This window comes from Prionailurus bengalensis, chromosome A2, assembly GCF_016509475.1.
Source record: "Prionailurus bengalensis isolate Pbe53 chromosome A2, Fcat_Pben_1.1_paternal_pri, whole genome shotgun sequence".
Taxonomy (NCBI): Eukaryota; Metazoa; Chordata; class Mammalia; order Carnivora; family Felidae; genus Prionailurus; species Prionailurus bengalensis.
Window position 1 is genome coordinate 49306626 of NC_057348.1, and position 16864 is coordinate 49323489.

Here is a 16864-nt window from a genome sequence, read left to right on the forward strand (position 1 = left end):
GAAATAAGGTGCTTTCATTTCAGAGTCTATGTTTTAACCATTAAAATATACTGCTAAAAGGGTGCCTGGGTGGCTCAGTTAAGCTTCAGACTTTGGCTCGGGTCATGATCTCACAATTTGTGGGTTCCAGCCCTGCGACAGATCAGAGCCTGGAGCCTGCTGCAGATTCTGTGTCTCCCTCTCTCTGCCCCTCCCCCAAATGCACTCTCTCCTCTCTCTCAAAATAAATATAACATTAAAAACAAACAAGGACACCTAGGTGGCTCAGGTCGTGATCTCAGTTTGTGGGTTCAAGCCCCATGTTGGGCTCTCCACTGACCACTCAGAGCCCTCTCTTTCTCTGCCCCTCTTCTGCTTGTGAGCTTGCTCTATCTCAAAAATAAATAAGTAAACATTAAAAATAATAAAATAAAAATAAATTATGGGGCTATAAATTAGGAGAACAGGAGAGACAAGAATTATGAGAAAAAATAACAGAGAAGCTGGTGTGCAGAGCAGGGTACGTGTAAAAAAGGAGGAGGTGGTTAGGAGGAAAGAGGAATAAAACAGGAATTACTGTAATACTCAATATTGAAAACTTTTCTGACCCTGCAGTATTCCTGGCAGCTTTTACAAACCACATCAAACTAGTTTCATTTTTTGTGCTATGCACACTAGCCTGTTAGAAGGCACTAACAAAAATTTCCAAATTATCATTGATGTTCTTTCCCTGCAAGGCATTCCCATTACATTATTTCTTTGTATGCACCCCATGATTTACCAACAAGACCCTTTCAAGCTGACCTTTTCTTTTTAATTATTTTTTGCATCTTTTGTTATAGTTCATTTTCATCAACTTAATTACGTTCCAATAAATAGGGTTCTTTCTTAATTAGCAATGTCCTACTCCTTGACCTTGGGATGTATGTATAACAATAGACATTGCCGCAGCCTAAGAGAATATATCCCAATTTGTCCTATGCATTATGCTTGCTTTTGGTTCACCAAGATGCTATTAATTTAGTAGTTAAGAAGCATGGTAGATTTCATTCCACAGATACATAGAACCGCCAACATTGTGCCTAGCTCATGGTATCATACCAAATGTCCATTTCCTGTTTCCCTTCATTCTATGTCTAGGGTGACATTTGGATGACTTGGCTGACAATGTAATCTGAAAGAAGCAATAAGTTTCAGCTCACATCTGTGTAACTAATCTTATTCTATAGCAGGCAGTTTACCCACACTTCTGATATGTCCACCACTTCCAACTGCTTATAATCAAGTAATTTGTCACATATCATCTTATTATTTCCTGGGCCAATTAGGAACCTATTTTCTAAACAAACAGCAACAAAAACATCTCCATGTGTTTTTCACATTGCAAACTGAAAGCATATGCTATGTTTTAAACACATTGTCAAATTTTCACTAAAGGTGGGAATGGTTGGGATTTGATTTTGCACTTAAATGAAACAACTATAGATCTTTCAAGTTTACTAGTAAGTGGTCAGATTTTGAATAGTATATTCAAAGAAAATAATAGTTTTTAAGAGGTACAAAATATCTCTTTAAGAGCATTACCTAATACTCTTGTAATATGGCTAAGTGGGATTAATCATGGGTATTCATTGATCAGCAGTGCCCAATAGAATTTTCTGTGATGATCACAATGTTCTATATGTGCATTGCCAAGTATGGTGCCACAGCCTCAGGTGGCTATTGAGTACTTAAAATGTGATTTGTATAAGTGAGGAATGAAATATTTAATTTTAATTCAATTTAAATAGCACATCTGGCTACTACCTACCATGTACCACAATACAACTATAGATAGTCTATAGATAGGAAGAAGGCGGGAATTTGTAACTCCTAAAACAACATCAGCGAATAGATGGGACTTGAAAATCGTGAAGAGTGAACCTAGCAGGTGTAGGTGGATTAAATCTCTCCAATGACTAAAGAAAACTCTGGTTAAAGTCAAGCAGAACTTGAGGGATGTTAAACAATGTCTGTTTCATCAGGAACTTTGAGGAATGGGGCTGTCACACCAGGCTAATTCTTTAATGAAATGGCATCTTTAACTTTTCTAGATGATATCGTCACTGGTGTTTAAGATGAAATTCATTATTTCTCAGCTGAAAACTATAGAATGCCCTGCTGTGTTTGCAGGTAACATCTTCAGTAGATAATTACTTCGATCTTTGTTAGGAGCTATTCACACTGATCTAAGGCCCAGATTCTTTGGTGTAATACTATCATGATCCAAAGCCAAAATTGCTGCAAACCTGTACAAGCTAATTCACTCTGCTACAAAAGTATATCTGACTTATTCATCATTTTAAAAAATAAAATATGCTATGTTATCAGAACCAGCAAATTTTAGAAAGGGATTTCTTCAGAATCTGTTTATGGCAAATTTTAACTGTAGATGGCTTATCTTGCCAGAAATACCCTTTCTGATCTTGTCCACATGGCTAACTCCTATTCATCTTTCAAGATTTAGCTTGAGCTTCACTTTATGTCTTCTCTTGCCCTACTTCCCAGGTCCTACACTTTCTTGCAGTCATATTAACAGATATCGGAGTGAGTGTTCTTTTCTCTCTCTGCTGCTGGACTTAAACCAAATGAAGACAGAGACTGTCCTATTCATCTTTATTTTCCTGAATATCTATTAGGGACCTGGGCATAGTAAAGACACTGCAACTATTTGATAAATTAGCACATATTCATAAAAAACATTTCCATGAAGTATACTAGAACAATTCTTAAGGGTCAAGTCAAGTCTCAATGAAGGTAATAAGCAGAGACCTGCTTGTCTATATCAGGACAGCAACTGGAGAGAGACCATACAGGTTATTATAAATATTAATTGCCAAAAGGATATCTGTGATTGTATCTCAACATACCTATCTTAAATGCCATGGGTCTATTGCATATAAAGAACATTTCCACGTAGAGTAGGTTTGTGTAGACACCAAGAAAACTCCGGATTCATGGTGGTATACGTGCTAATCACTTCACTCATGTACAAACATCTCAGTACCCAAGGGTCACCCCAAGTGCCCAAGTCTTCTCCAGGTTGTAAACCTGTCAGAGTTGCTGGCAAATCATGAAAACATTAAGCATTCCTTCTACTAAAAGTAATGATTTCTATTAAGATACAATAATTTCCTCAAATTCCATATTCCAAAATATTCTTTTCCCTTGATTATGGAAATAGCCCTTAACTTAGTGGTCATGACATGACAATATTCCAGATGAATTGAGACATCCTAAACTATTGGTCCATTTTTTTTTTCAAATGACCTCAAAAGAATGTCTACCAGAAATGCATGTATTGGGGTAGGATGCAGAGTTTAGGAAGAGGACTAGTTGCAGAATGCCCCCACCAGACAAGAGGATCTGAACTTCAAGAAGAGGTATATTAGGGTTTCTTGATCAGGATATGTTCCTTTGCAAAATAACTGATCTCATTCAGCCAGCTATTTAGTCACAGTATACGTGGCTTTCCTTACTGTGCATGTCCCTGAGAATGGCAATTCTGACATGCCAGGCGCCACCCCCAATCAATAACTCAGTCAGACATAAGCCTTTTTGCAGCTCCAAAGGAAACCAATGGGACAATAGAACTTGCTTTGCACAAATTCTCTCTGCCGGTGCTTGGCAGGAGCCTGCCACCTATTGGGTAAAAAAGGAGGCACACCTAGATTGGAAACAGGGCTCGAAGTCATCTGATACAAAGGCGCTGAACTGGGGAAGGCCTGGTGGCAGATTGCTTGCTGTGGTGACAGGGTTGGTCAACCTGAACAGTGGTGTTGTTCTGTCACCAGAGCATGTAAACCGGATGCATCAGTGACAGCAACAGCTAGTGCAATATCAGCAGTGAAACTTAGAGGCACAGTCTGACAGGCTGGTATTCTGAGCATCCTCCCCCATGGGAGCGAGACTTCGAGGCAATCTTTAATTGCGGGCAACCATCACATTGCCTGATCTGACAATTCTGACATGGGCCTCATAAGACTCTAAAAGCTATGTTTGCCCTCTATAGGCACTGCAGTGTCCAGGGACCAAGAGCCCCCTTAAGCAAACTCAATAACTTCCCTTCGGCATATCCAAGAGAATTGAGACACAGGATCAGAAAACAAGAAAAAGAAAGTCCTCTTCAAAGTGTATTCAGTTATGAGTTCCACACTTATCCATTTCTGCCTCATTTTTTCACATTTCCTCACTCTAATAGATCCACACCCTTTTGGCAGGGGGTAGGGTCAAGTTCCAGAATCACAAATTAATCTTTGCAAAGAGTAGTCTGCTTTGAAGTCTCCTGGGAAAACATTCGTCGATGGAGGAAATAGCAGGTTCACCAAATATAGGGACTTCACCATTATGAAGTGGAATGACAGCTACTCAGTTTTCCTCAATGATTTACAGTTTATAATGCATTTTGACACCAATTAATTGAGTTGATACTGAAAATAACTCTTTAAGGTAGACATCATTATCTTTCTCAGAACAGGAAGCTAAAGCTCAGATTAAAAATTTTCCTCAAGATCACACCTTGAAGATAGTAGAGGTGGGGTTTCCACCAGTTCTTCGGGTATTTAGTATCACGCACATCCCGCCCCAGCACAGGGAGGCCTCCCAAGGAAATAACCTTTTTTTTCTGAGTAAAAAATGGACACAGTGTTTGCAATCTCAATTTTTCTGATATTTGGCTACAATATTAATTTTTTTAATGTTCATTTATTTTTGAGAGAGAGAGAGAGAGCACACAAGTCAGGAAGGGGCAGAGAGAGAGAGAGAGAGAATCCCAAGCAGGCTGTATGCTGTCAGCACAGAGCCCGATTTGGGCCTTGAGCTCACAAACCATGAGATCATGACCTGAGCCAAAGTTGAACACTTAACGACTGAGCCATGAGGGTGCACCCCCTATTTTTTAATTATATATATATATATATATATATATATATATATATATATATATAAAACAAAGTGAAATACACAGGTCTTAAGTGTATTTGGGATGAATTTTGACAAATATGGACATTTGTATAACCATCACTTACATCAAGGTAAAGGTTTCCATTACCCAGAAAGTTGCCTTTGTCTTTTTCCAATTAGTACCAATTTCCAAATAACCATTATTTTGCCTCAGTCAACATAGATTATTCTGCCTGCTCTTGAACATCACATAGATGAATTTATACAGTATGTACTGTTTTGTGTCTCGATGGTTTACTCAAAACTTTTCCTGAGATTCATTCTTGCATATATACAGTGATGAACTCCTGGAGCACTTTGTTGCCACATCTTATAAGAAATCTTTGCCTTTATCTATTTTTTTGTCCACCCCTAACAAGTAATCTCATGTAGGCAGAGGGTGCAATTAATTTATCTCCTGTCTCCCACAGTACCCCACACAGGGTTGAAAGTATATTTGATACATGATACATATTTGTTAAATTAAGCAAATGATAAATTCCTTCCTTGGGTCATTAGCTGACTTCAAGAGAAAGGTCAAGTATAAGCAGAAAAGCATATCCTCCGTGAAACTATATGCCACCAGGCCAGGGATTTTATAGAGGTGATGGTTTTATTGGGCAGGATGTAAAGAGGAAGGCAAAGCAATATCTATAGCACCTTATTACATTGTGAGAATTGATTTAATATGCGAGGTTTGGGGAAGTGATATTCTGCATTTTGACATGACCATATGCCTGGGACAGGTTACCATGCCCTGCATTCTGTGGACTTTATGACCACAAATTTCAAATGAAAATGTCAAAAATTCTACTTGTTCTCAAATAATGGAATGCGATAAAGTTGAAAATGTCAAAAATTCAGCTTGTTCCCAACTAATGGAATGTGATGAAGTTGAAGAATGCAAAGTCTGAATGCCAGTCAAGCAAATATTTTGAGGGAATATATATTGTGTTTGCCCTTTTAGTTTATTTATAAAGTGAATCTGAAGAGAGGCAGAGATATTATTTATAGCAATAGCTAGAGCCTGGTACTTCAAGCTTCTAAAGTCTTAGGACTGAGTGCCAATCTAATGGGGCAGGGAAAATTTATGGGACAGGGGGAAAATTATGCAAAGGCTGCAAAGCCTTCTGCAGTGATGGCAGCTGCTTTTATGGGGAAAAGGCATATTACTTTGTCTCCAAGCTGAAGTGAGGACTATGTAATGCAACATCAAGATCTCTGACTTTCAACTAAGCTGCGACAATGACTATCATGAAATGTGTCTGCCTCTGACAGCCTCTCTGTCCATTCAAAAACCACTTAAGACTCAGTGGAGGGATCCTAATTATAGAGCACCTGTTCAAGAATAGAATTTTAGAGCCTCTGGAAAGACAGAGAAGGAAGTTGCTGATAGGCCTTTCTGGTGATTATTGTCCAGACTATGGTTGAATCTTACTCAATCAGTAACCAATTTAGTCAGTGAAGAGCTAAATTTCCATTAGTGACTGTTGACAAATGAGACAGTAAACCTAATTCCTTCCTGCTTCTTCCTACAACTCCCTGAGACCAGAACTTTCTTGGACCTATTACTGCAGTAGTAAAGGACCAGAAAGTAACACCAAAGAAGTAATAAGTCATCTCCAAATTGATTGTGAGGCCAATTATATGTTGGATTGAAAAGATAAAAAAATAAGAGGAATTATAAGAGGAAAAGAGAGCTTGCGGTATTCAAAGAGTGTAACTATGACCTTGGTTGAGCCCAAAATCACACCATATAACTAACTAAAAAGGTAAACTGGTATGAATAAAGCCATGAAACAATATGAAATACTCATACCTGAATATGATCTGATCTTGCTATATAGAAAGACTTTCTAGGCAATGGTTCTCAACCCTGACTGCACAATAGAATCACCTAGGGAGCTTTTGAAACTCTTGGTGACCATGTAGGACAACAGACAATCAAATCAAGACATCAGGGGTAAAGGAGGAAGGGCAGAATCCAAGCTACAATAGTTTTTAAAGCGTCCCAGGTGATTCCACTATGTAACCAAAGTTGAGATTCACTGTTCTCAACATAGTAAAAATAATAATGTCCAATTATTTGACTACCTAAAACAAAAATTTTGATAAACACTGGAAACATGTATAATGCATATGGTATTAGTGTCCTAGATGTATAAAGAATATAAATTTATAAGGAAATATTTTTTGCATTATCCTTTTCATGTTCTATGTGCCCACACTCTCCCAAACATGTTCATTTGAAATCACAATGATGAAAAAGGTCAGCGTGTAGATATTCCTTAACACTTTCCACTTCCTACTGCCTAGCTTTCTGTATCTAAAAGGTCCTTAGATGAATGCACATACCAAAACAGCCACATCTTGGGAACTTTTTTTTTAATTCTAGATTTCTGGAGATAGAATTAATCTATATCATTGTGTAGTGTTAAGGTTTACAATTTGATGACTTGATATATGTATATCAAGTACATATGAATTATGTATATATGGAAATTATTACCACAATGAGGTTAATTGGAACTATTAACAAGGAATCTAAATCAGCACTTATCAGACTTTAATGTACATAGAAGTAATCTGGGGATCTTATTAATGTAAATTTAGGCCTAAGAAACTACATTTGGAGCAAAATCTCAGTAAGTGGGTCCTGGAACCACATTCTCAGTAGCAAGTACTTAGTCAACTTTCAAAATTTTAGAGAGGGTTAGAGCTTATATTCATCTTTTGTTTCTCTAAGGATCTCAAAATAAATGATCAGGAGGCTATAAAACATAGGTATACACATCTATATATTCTCATAGACAAGAGCAAATATTATAGCTATTCTCAATCTCATGCAAACAAGTGAAATAATTTTAGTTAAAACTTGGCATTTGAGCAGTTGCCTACTTTCATAATGCATTGTCTGAAAAATGAAATCCTGGGGTTACTTTTGAAAAAGAAGACCTTTAGTCAAATGAATGTGAATATTTGAGGGCCACTACAAAAGGAATGAGGTCATGGCAATTGATAAACCATGTGAGTTCAGTGTGGACCCTGATAAAGGCTGTGCCTACTGACATGAGTTAAATACTGAAGTACCTTTGGTATAGTACACACCCACAGCTCAGCCTCACTTGGATTTGATAGTTGGACAGCTCAAGTAAATAACCACTTCTACACTGTGATATTGGTTCCCCACAGCAAAGCATAGTCCGTATCACCAAGTAGGTATTCAATAAATATTTGATGAATGGATAAGTGTGGCAAATATCAATACCCAAATGGCAGAGAGGAGGCAAATATTAACCCATTCTACAAGTAATTAATGAAGCTAAGGTCCTAAAAGAATGACATCATTCAGAACCAGAGAGCACAGCACTGTGTGTGAGCGTGTGTTTCTAAAGACTTAATGATTTAATGAGAGAGAGGCAGACTAGTTTAGTCAAAGGACCAAGGGGATCCCTAGATGGTTTTCCTTGCATTCAGTCACATCACATCCTGGGTGATTGTTCAAATTTCAGATTCTTGGACCTCTTACCTAGGATTCCAAAATCTAAATTAGACCATTCTTTTTGAGAGTAACTCCATAAAAACAGAAGCCGAGATAGACTTGGTACCAGAATTCTGATTTCAGACTTCACTTGTACCACCTTTTGATCTTGGACACATTTCTTATTCTTCTGGAGAGCTGGTTGCCAACTCTAGTGTCTACAGGTACTGGGTAGGGAGCTTAGTGAAGAAACAGGGCAGTCATGGACGATAGGGCGCAGTAGGTATCTATATCAACATACATTGTGTGTGTATGATTTATGTATATATGGACAGTATAGCACCCATGTTGTGTTTAAGGGTGTCTGTCCCCACAAAGCTGTAGTGGCCAGATCTTGAGATTTTTAAACATGTTATGCATGCCACTGGTGGCTACCAGGTTATAGAGTCCATCTTAAAGCCTTGCTCTTTTTTTTTTTTTTTTAAGACTGTCAAATGAGGCTAATAACACTTACCATGCAGGATTGTGTGGCAGGGGTCAGAGATAATATAAGTGAAAAGCACTTTATAAATCATAAATCATAAAAGCAAGAGGTTGTTAATATCATTATCATCATTATAATCATTGTACCCCAGTGCCTAGCTGTTTTACATTTTGATGAGAGAGAGAGGGCTATATCTTTTTCAAGTCCATTTACCCACTGACAATAGGTGCAGTACGTTCACTTCTCTACCACATCCTTCCTATGTGAGAAGTGTGACTGGATGGTCGTCTAAGGGGCAGGGCCACTCTATGGTCTTATCTTTCTATATGGGGCCTTGAAGAGAAAATTTTCAGATTTGATATACACCAATTATGACCTTTATTATGATTCTCAAGTACAGTTAAGTATGTATGTTGGCCAGGATACTGATAGAACACAAGATAGAATACAGATGAAGCTACAGACGTGCTTGAACATGTTTCTATGACTACAGATCTTCCGGTAATATAATTTGCAGAAATGGTCCATTTTAATAGCCCAGATCTAATCCTTCAGTTATCTCCTGGTCACGATTTGATATACATTATGTCAGAAAGTAACATGAGTTTTCTTTATTCCTTTTGTCAAGTTACCTAAATAATTCAATTGCCTTCCAGACAAGTTCCCAGAATATTAAAAGGTACAGAAACCAAGGAACAATTCTTTATTCATAAATCTTTATTCCTCACCATGCTAAATACTGCAACATATTATTTAATTTCACTGTCTTTGAAAGGATAGCCCTGGGAATGTCAGCTGGAGAAAATGACAGTGTGAACCATTTATCCTGACCACTTACCATAGAAACCGATTTGGCCTCACAAATGGCACATCGGACAAAGGGCTAGTATCCAAAATCTATAAAGAACTCACCAAACTCCACACCCAAAAAACAAATAATCCAGTGAAGAAATGGGCAGAAAACATGAATAGACACTTCTCTAAAGAAGACATCCAGATGGCCAACAGGCACATGAAAAGATGCTCAGTGTCGCTTCTCATCAGGGAAATACAAATCAAAACCACACTCAGATATCACCTCACGCCAGTCAGAGTGGCCAAAATGAACAAATCAGGAGACTATAGATCCTGGAGAGGATGTGGAGAAACGGGAACTCTCTTGCACCGTTGGTTATGCAAACTGGTGCAGCCCCTCTGGAAAACAGTGTGGAGGTTCCTCAAAAATTTAAAAACAGAGCTACCCTATGACCCAGCAATAGCACTGCTAGGAATTTACCCAAGGGATACAGGAGTGCTGATGCACAGTCAACAATAGCCAAATCATGGAATGAGCCTAAATGTCCATCAACTGATGAATGGATAAAGAAATTGTGGTTTATATACACAATGGAATACTATGTGGCAATGAGAAAGAATAAAATATGGCCTTTTGTAGCAATGTGGATGGAACTGGAGAGTGTTATGCTAAGTGAAATAAGTCATACAGAGAAAAACAGATACCATAGGTTTTCACTCTTATGTGGATCCTGAGAAACTTAACAGAAGACCATGGGGAGGGGAATAAAAAAAAGTTGAGGGAGCCACAACATAAGAGACTCTTAAAAACTGAGAACTGAGGGTTGATGACAGGGTGGGAGGGAGGGGAGAGTGGGTGATGGGTATTGAGGAGGGCACCTGTTGGGATGAGCACTGGGTGTTGTATGGAAACCAGTTTGACAATAAATTTCATATTAATTAATTAATTAAATACAAATTAAAAAAAAGAAACTGATTTGGCCTCAATTATCTGGATTTTTCCAGGCATTTTCAGACCCATCTTATCTAGAAAATTGCTCCAACAACTTTGCCAATCTACAAGCAGTCCAGACAGTTTTGTTGGTTTACAAGAAAAAATATTTCTTTATTCCAGAGGAATTCACATGGGCTTTCGTCTCCCTTCTGGGCCAAGTTTAGAGAATAAAATCTGGTTTGGTCCTTGCTCAGTTTCTCACTGAACCACCTCCTGCCTGGATTTCCAGTAAGATTCACAGGGCTGCCCTCAGCCTCATCAGCAGATACACCTTTCTACAGAAGCCCTGTTCAGCTAGGGATTCAGCCTGAAAGAGAGGGGAAAAAAGGAGGAGCAAAGTTCCATATTGCTAAGGTTGCATCCTCTCTGAGGCTGGCTCTCCCTTTCAAGTTCCCCCCAAATGACTATTGTATGACATTAGGTGAGAGGAATAACTCAGACCTTGCCTCAAGAACCAGTGACTACTTTCTGAATTGAGATAGATGGATCAGAGTCTACAGAGAGTGAATTTCTTGCTAACCCCTGAAAAAATGAAATAATGATTTAGGAAGTCTACATTCTCTGTCTTCTAGACCCCTGAAACCTAATTGACAAGCCAATATCTACAAGTCACTGAGTCTTAAGATATGCAGTCTTAACTTGGCTCCCTAAGTGTAATGCTGGAAAAAGCAGCAGAGGTTCTATGTGCTACTGGGAAAGAGAATTGAAAATGAACCCTGTGGACCCGTTTATGACTGAGCTATCAGACTTTGCATTTAGCCTCTGCAGGTGGTAATCTTCCCCAATCTGACCCCAATTTTCCTTTCAGTGTCCAAAGCCTCCTGCTATTTGGGAGTAGGTTGACACAGAATTTATCACACCCAGTCCCTGCATAAATAAGCTATTTTATTTTGTTATCGTCTGGGGAGCATCTGGTTGGTTGTTTTAAATCAGAAGGTCTTTTTGCTAAGCTCTCATAAATATGTTTAAAATCTATCAGGACATTACATCTCTTTATTCCTTTTTCTCTCCTGGTTTTAGACTTAAATCTAATGAGCAGTTTCCCGATCTAATGAAAAAAGACAGGTCTTTGTGTCCATACAGGGTCCATGTTCCACAACTGTCACACTGGCTGCTTTTTCCCTCCTTCCAGTGTGTTTGCTTGGGTGGGCCACAGTCTATTTTCAGGCCATCACAGGCCACTTAGTCCTGTCAGATCCAATATCCAACTTTTTGACGGGCCTTGTTAGTGTCACACAGTACACATGGGGCCAAAGACATGCTTGTAATTTGTTTTTGTCAACAGCCTTCGCCTGGTTCTCCATGCCCAACAAAGCCAGCTGCATATTCTCTCTGCTTCATTATTTTTGGGGGGATGAGGGAAGGGTATGTGTACATGTGTGCATATATTATAAATAGGAGTATGGGCTTAGAATCTCTGACAGTAAATGGTTCTAGTGAACCCTCCTTTTTTTTTTGTTTGTTTCTTTTAGTAAAAAAAAAGACACTTTCCTAGGCTAAAGAAGTTTAGGTCCACAGCTGAACTGTTTAATCGGGGAGTCATGGAAAGTCTGTATTCTCGAAGTCATTTTCACAGGCTGAGACAGGAAAAGGGCCTGAGTCTCGGTGCTGCATCACGAGCATGCACTTTTAGATTAGTTGGGTCCAAAGTGCTATTTGTATTCTTCTTTTGTCCTAATGTTTCCTCGGCTTTTCATTCTGTCTGACCATGGTTAGTGTTCCATGAGAGTTTGCTAAATGGATACATGTATGATTATATAGATGGACCAAAAGAAGAACCCAAGCAGGTATGACAAAGTGGATATGGACACCCATCTTACAAGAATCAGCCTAGAAAACTTATGTTTCCTCCTTCTTGCTTCCAAATCACAGTGTCTCTGACTGACTATGGCCTCCTACTTGGTCAGCTTTGAGCCAGCCCCTTCCTTTCTCTTAGGAATAACAGGTGCATCCTCTTTTGTTTTCTTTCTTCCTCTACATTTCTCAGAAAACAGTTTTTTTTATAATACATCCACCTGAACCTCCTTGCCTAACTAACTCAACCAGAAGAGAGACTGAATTGTTGGAGAAACTGCAAGGTGACAGGGGCCAGAATGTGCAGAAGCAGTGTAGACTATGATGAGGAGTCTAGAATTTACTGTAGATATTATGGAAAACCAATAAAAGATTTTTAAGCATGAGGGTTATATAATTTAAAGTAAAAAAAAATCCTTCTCTTTGCATTGTAGAGGGAACAAAAGTGAAAATGAAGACTACCTAGGAGTCTTCTAGGCCAGAGATAATGGTGGCCTGTGAGATAGAGTTGAATAGACAGAGATTTGGAATCAACAGACATGATGTGCTGCAGGTTGGAGCTGGGGAATGGGAGGAAGGGAGGATGGAAAGACCATCAGTGGCTTAAACAGATGACACTGCTGTTGAAGGAGATGAGGTAGATCATGGAAGAAATGGATTGGGGAGGTAGCAGGAAAGAGGACAAATTAAAAGTATTCAAGTCTACTTGAGATTATTATATGTGTTATTTATTTAGCCCTACAAAAAGAGAACTTCAACAAGAGGGGAGTGATTTGGCTTTTGAAGCTCACTAGGCATATCTGACAATTCATAATGATGCCCCAGTTGCTCACTAACCAACCTAGAAATAAACTGGGACAAAGCTGATTTGTATGGCAGGATCTCCAAAGCAATGTATAATCTTTCTCTATCCTTTGAGTCTAAGTGATTTGGGAGCTCCCAGAGGAAGTTCTGACAAAGAAAGAAATGTGAGAATCCTTTCTTTTTTATGTCGCTATAATTTTAAGTTATAAACTATGTCTACTTTATTTTTTATGTTTGTTATAGGAAAATAGTTGGGTTTTGTTGTTGTTTGGTGGGGGAGGTAGAAAGGAGGTAAAGTGCTTAATAGAGAAAGGAAAGACATAGACACCTGGGATACAATGAGGATGAAGAGGCTGGGTGGCTCAGTTGGTTAGTGTCTGACTTTGTGACTTCAGCTCTGGTCATAACCTCAGGGTTCGTGGGTTCAAGCTCTGCATCAGTTTCCCTGCTTACACTGCAGAGTCTGCTTGGGCTTCTCTCTCTCTCCCTCCCCCACTCATGCTCTCTCTCTCTCAAAATAAATAAACTAAAAAAAAAAAAAGAGAGAAGAGGCTAATTTCCCATAATAGCCAAAGCACAGACGTTTCCTCCTTCAAAGATACCTACAGTTCTTCAGATTTAGTTAAGTAAGCTTCATACAAACTGTACTTTCTTACAAAGGGATGGGCTTACTGACATTATAAAAAATAGGTCTTCTGGGAGTTGGTGACAGGCAGAGTGTGGTATTCATAGCATTTGTTCAGCCTCATGCCAGAGTCCCCTATCATTCAAAGTCAGAGGGGCCTGCTCTTTGGTTAATGGAACACACCAAAGGCGGCACTGACTCTCTTCATGCCCGCCCCTGGGCATTGTGTGTCCGGCTGATCAGGCCAGGCTCACTCTGCAAGGAAGTGACTCCCTCTGATCAAATTAAGATTTTCTTCAAGTTAACTGTGTATTGCATGTGACCAGGGTGGTAAAACCAACATTTTAGGTAAAGATTTTCAAAAAAGACAAATTTTGGGGTGCCTGGGTGGCTCAGTCAGCTAAGCATCTGACTTCAGTTTAGGCCATGATCTCATGGTTGAAGCCCTGCATCAGGCTCTCCACTGTCAGCACATAGCCTGCTTCAAATCCTGTATCCCTCCCCTCTCTCTCTCTAATAAATAAACATTAAACAAACAAGACAAATTTCCTGCCTCCTGGTTGAGAGGGGTATTTGTTTTGTTTTGCTAAGTGGTTCAAGGTAGTGGAGATACAGAACAAAGTAGATGCACAGATAGTGCAGTACCACCACCACCACCACCACCCTCCCCCCACCCCCTTGCCTTCCTGCCTTACTTGCATGAGATGCTTTTACACCACTACATTTTTAACAGATTTATGTGTCTTTCTTTGGGAAGATGAGCAGCATTGACATTTCGGTGAAAAGCGATTGCTGAGTGAATCCAACTGTTCACCATCCTCCTTCCCAAATCTCTTCTTCATTATATAATACAGCCTATGTCATTTTCCACACAAATTTCTTTCTACTACAGGTAAAAAAAAGGGGGGGGGAAATGAGGGGTACTACTTTAATAAGGAGAAATGTTCTAAGCCAACATGAATCCTATAATAATTGGTAATTTCATAGTGGTGATAATAGATTGTTATTTTTATAATAATTATACCACATCATTATCTAGGCTTCAAATGGAAAATTTGAGGACTTAATTAGATGGTGAATTATTTGTTTTTGTGTTCTTTCCTACATTATTTTGATTTGAATGCCTATGTCTGCCTATGCAGCTTATTCATTAAAGGGAGGGAATCTTTTATCCTGCATCAGGAAAAGAAGGCTATTTGAAAAATGATTTAATGTTATTTTGAATCCAGTGACATTAAGTAACATTAGTGTTTCTCAAGACTTTGTATGCTATAAATACATGAGCTATGGAGTGAAGACTCTCCCAAGTATGGATTCTGGCTCTGCCATTCCCTGGCTCTGTGACCTTGAATACGGATATGAGTTCTCTGAGTCTTCCTTTCTTATTGGACATCTGGTGGTAATGATGGTACCCATCTGCCCAGCACCTGAGGTGTGCAGGGACTGAGTGAGATGCTGCAGATAAAGCCCTGAGCAAAGAGCCTACTCTTGGATATTATACCAAAAAGATGACAATTCTCCATATCAGTCCCTATGGAAATTTCTAAATTATTCTTTCTGCTGGTTAAAAAAAAAAGTACCCCTTTCACCTTGCAGAAGGTATCCTGCTTGTCATCTCTGAAGGCTCTGGCCCTAATTTGGTTTCAGATGTGTAAAATTATTAATTACTGTGGCACTGAATGCGAAGTGTGGCATTCATTTCTGTCTTACAGAGAGTAAGCAGAGGTCATTTTCTAAGACGAGTATGAGACAACTCCAAGTCCATAATAATTTCTCCTCATCAAAAAGACAGAGTCAGAGGGTCCTTAAAACATTACAGAAAGGGTGCTAATGAAAATTCATGAGAACAGTCTCCTGATCCCACTCCAGCCGCCAAATCTGGCTATCGGTCCTGGGTTTGAAAGAAAACTGAAGGGAACCAAAAGCAGCTTCGTTATCATTCAATACATGCAACTTAATAGCACAGGGTGCTCATGTCTGCTCCTGATAAATGACAGGGTCCCCCACTCAGGGACCCAAAGGGTTTCTTTCTTCTTCCTAAAGTTTAGCTTTAGCATGTGAAATGGAGAGCTTAGCTGTGGACCTTATGGTGGCAAAGGAATTAAAGCCACAGATTGAAACAGGGTGAAGAAAGGAAAAAGGGTTGCCTTTGCTCCAACAAAAAAAAAAAACCCACAAAAGACAACCTGCCGCTTACTTCCAAATACATCATGCAAGCTTCACCCTTCAATATTCATTTGCATTGTCTATGAATTGCCAATTTATTTGCTTGCAGCACCGGCCTTTCTGCTACTGCAGAGATGTGGGAATAAGATGATTATTTATAGGCTTCTTAATGCCTGTTTTGCTGGACCAGAGAGGTGAATTTCTAGAAGTCAGGTGAATTGGCAAAGCTCCTGTTCTGTAATTGAGAAGGCTGGTGGCAGGGAGAGCTATTTACATACATCTCATTAGACATCCTGGGGAACGAATCCCCAGTCCTGGCTCTGTAAAAACAATCACTATTTGGTTCCATGGGGTAAGTTTCCACCAAGGACATGTAGTCCAAAGATGTCCTCATTCTGTGTAGCTCCAAATGCGGATATGCTGGGCTGTGGGTTTTAGAGATACCAGAGTCCAACTCTTCATTTTACAGAAGCAGCAGCAACTCAGAGACAGGAAGAGGCTTCATACCAACATTAATATGTTAAGTTCATGGCAGAACCAAAGTTTCAGCCAACCGAACTAAGAGTGGAGGTAGGGAAAATTCCCTTCCTTTGGCCAAGCATACCTGCATGGCAATGGTCCAACCCATGAGCCCCTGCCTACAATGGAAAATAGTTTGAATATCACATGTGCCTTCCCCTGCCTCATCCCTTTGGAACTGGATAATATCTTAATAGGATGTTTTGACCAACAGTTGGGCAAAAGAATATCAAGTCCTGGAGG

At 39.3% G+C, this 16864-nt stretch overlaps 1 protein-coding gene across 2 annotated transcripts in view; it reads left to right on the top strand.

The window, feature by feature from the left end:
* GRM7 (glutamate metabotropic receptor 7) overlaps positions 1-16864 on the top strand; it is an 859113-nt gene that overhangs the window by 756087 nt on the left and 86162 nt on the right. The gene's annotated exons all lie outside the window — the stretch shown is intronic.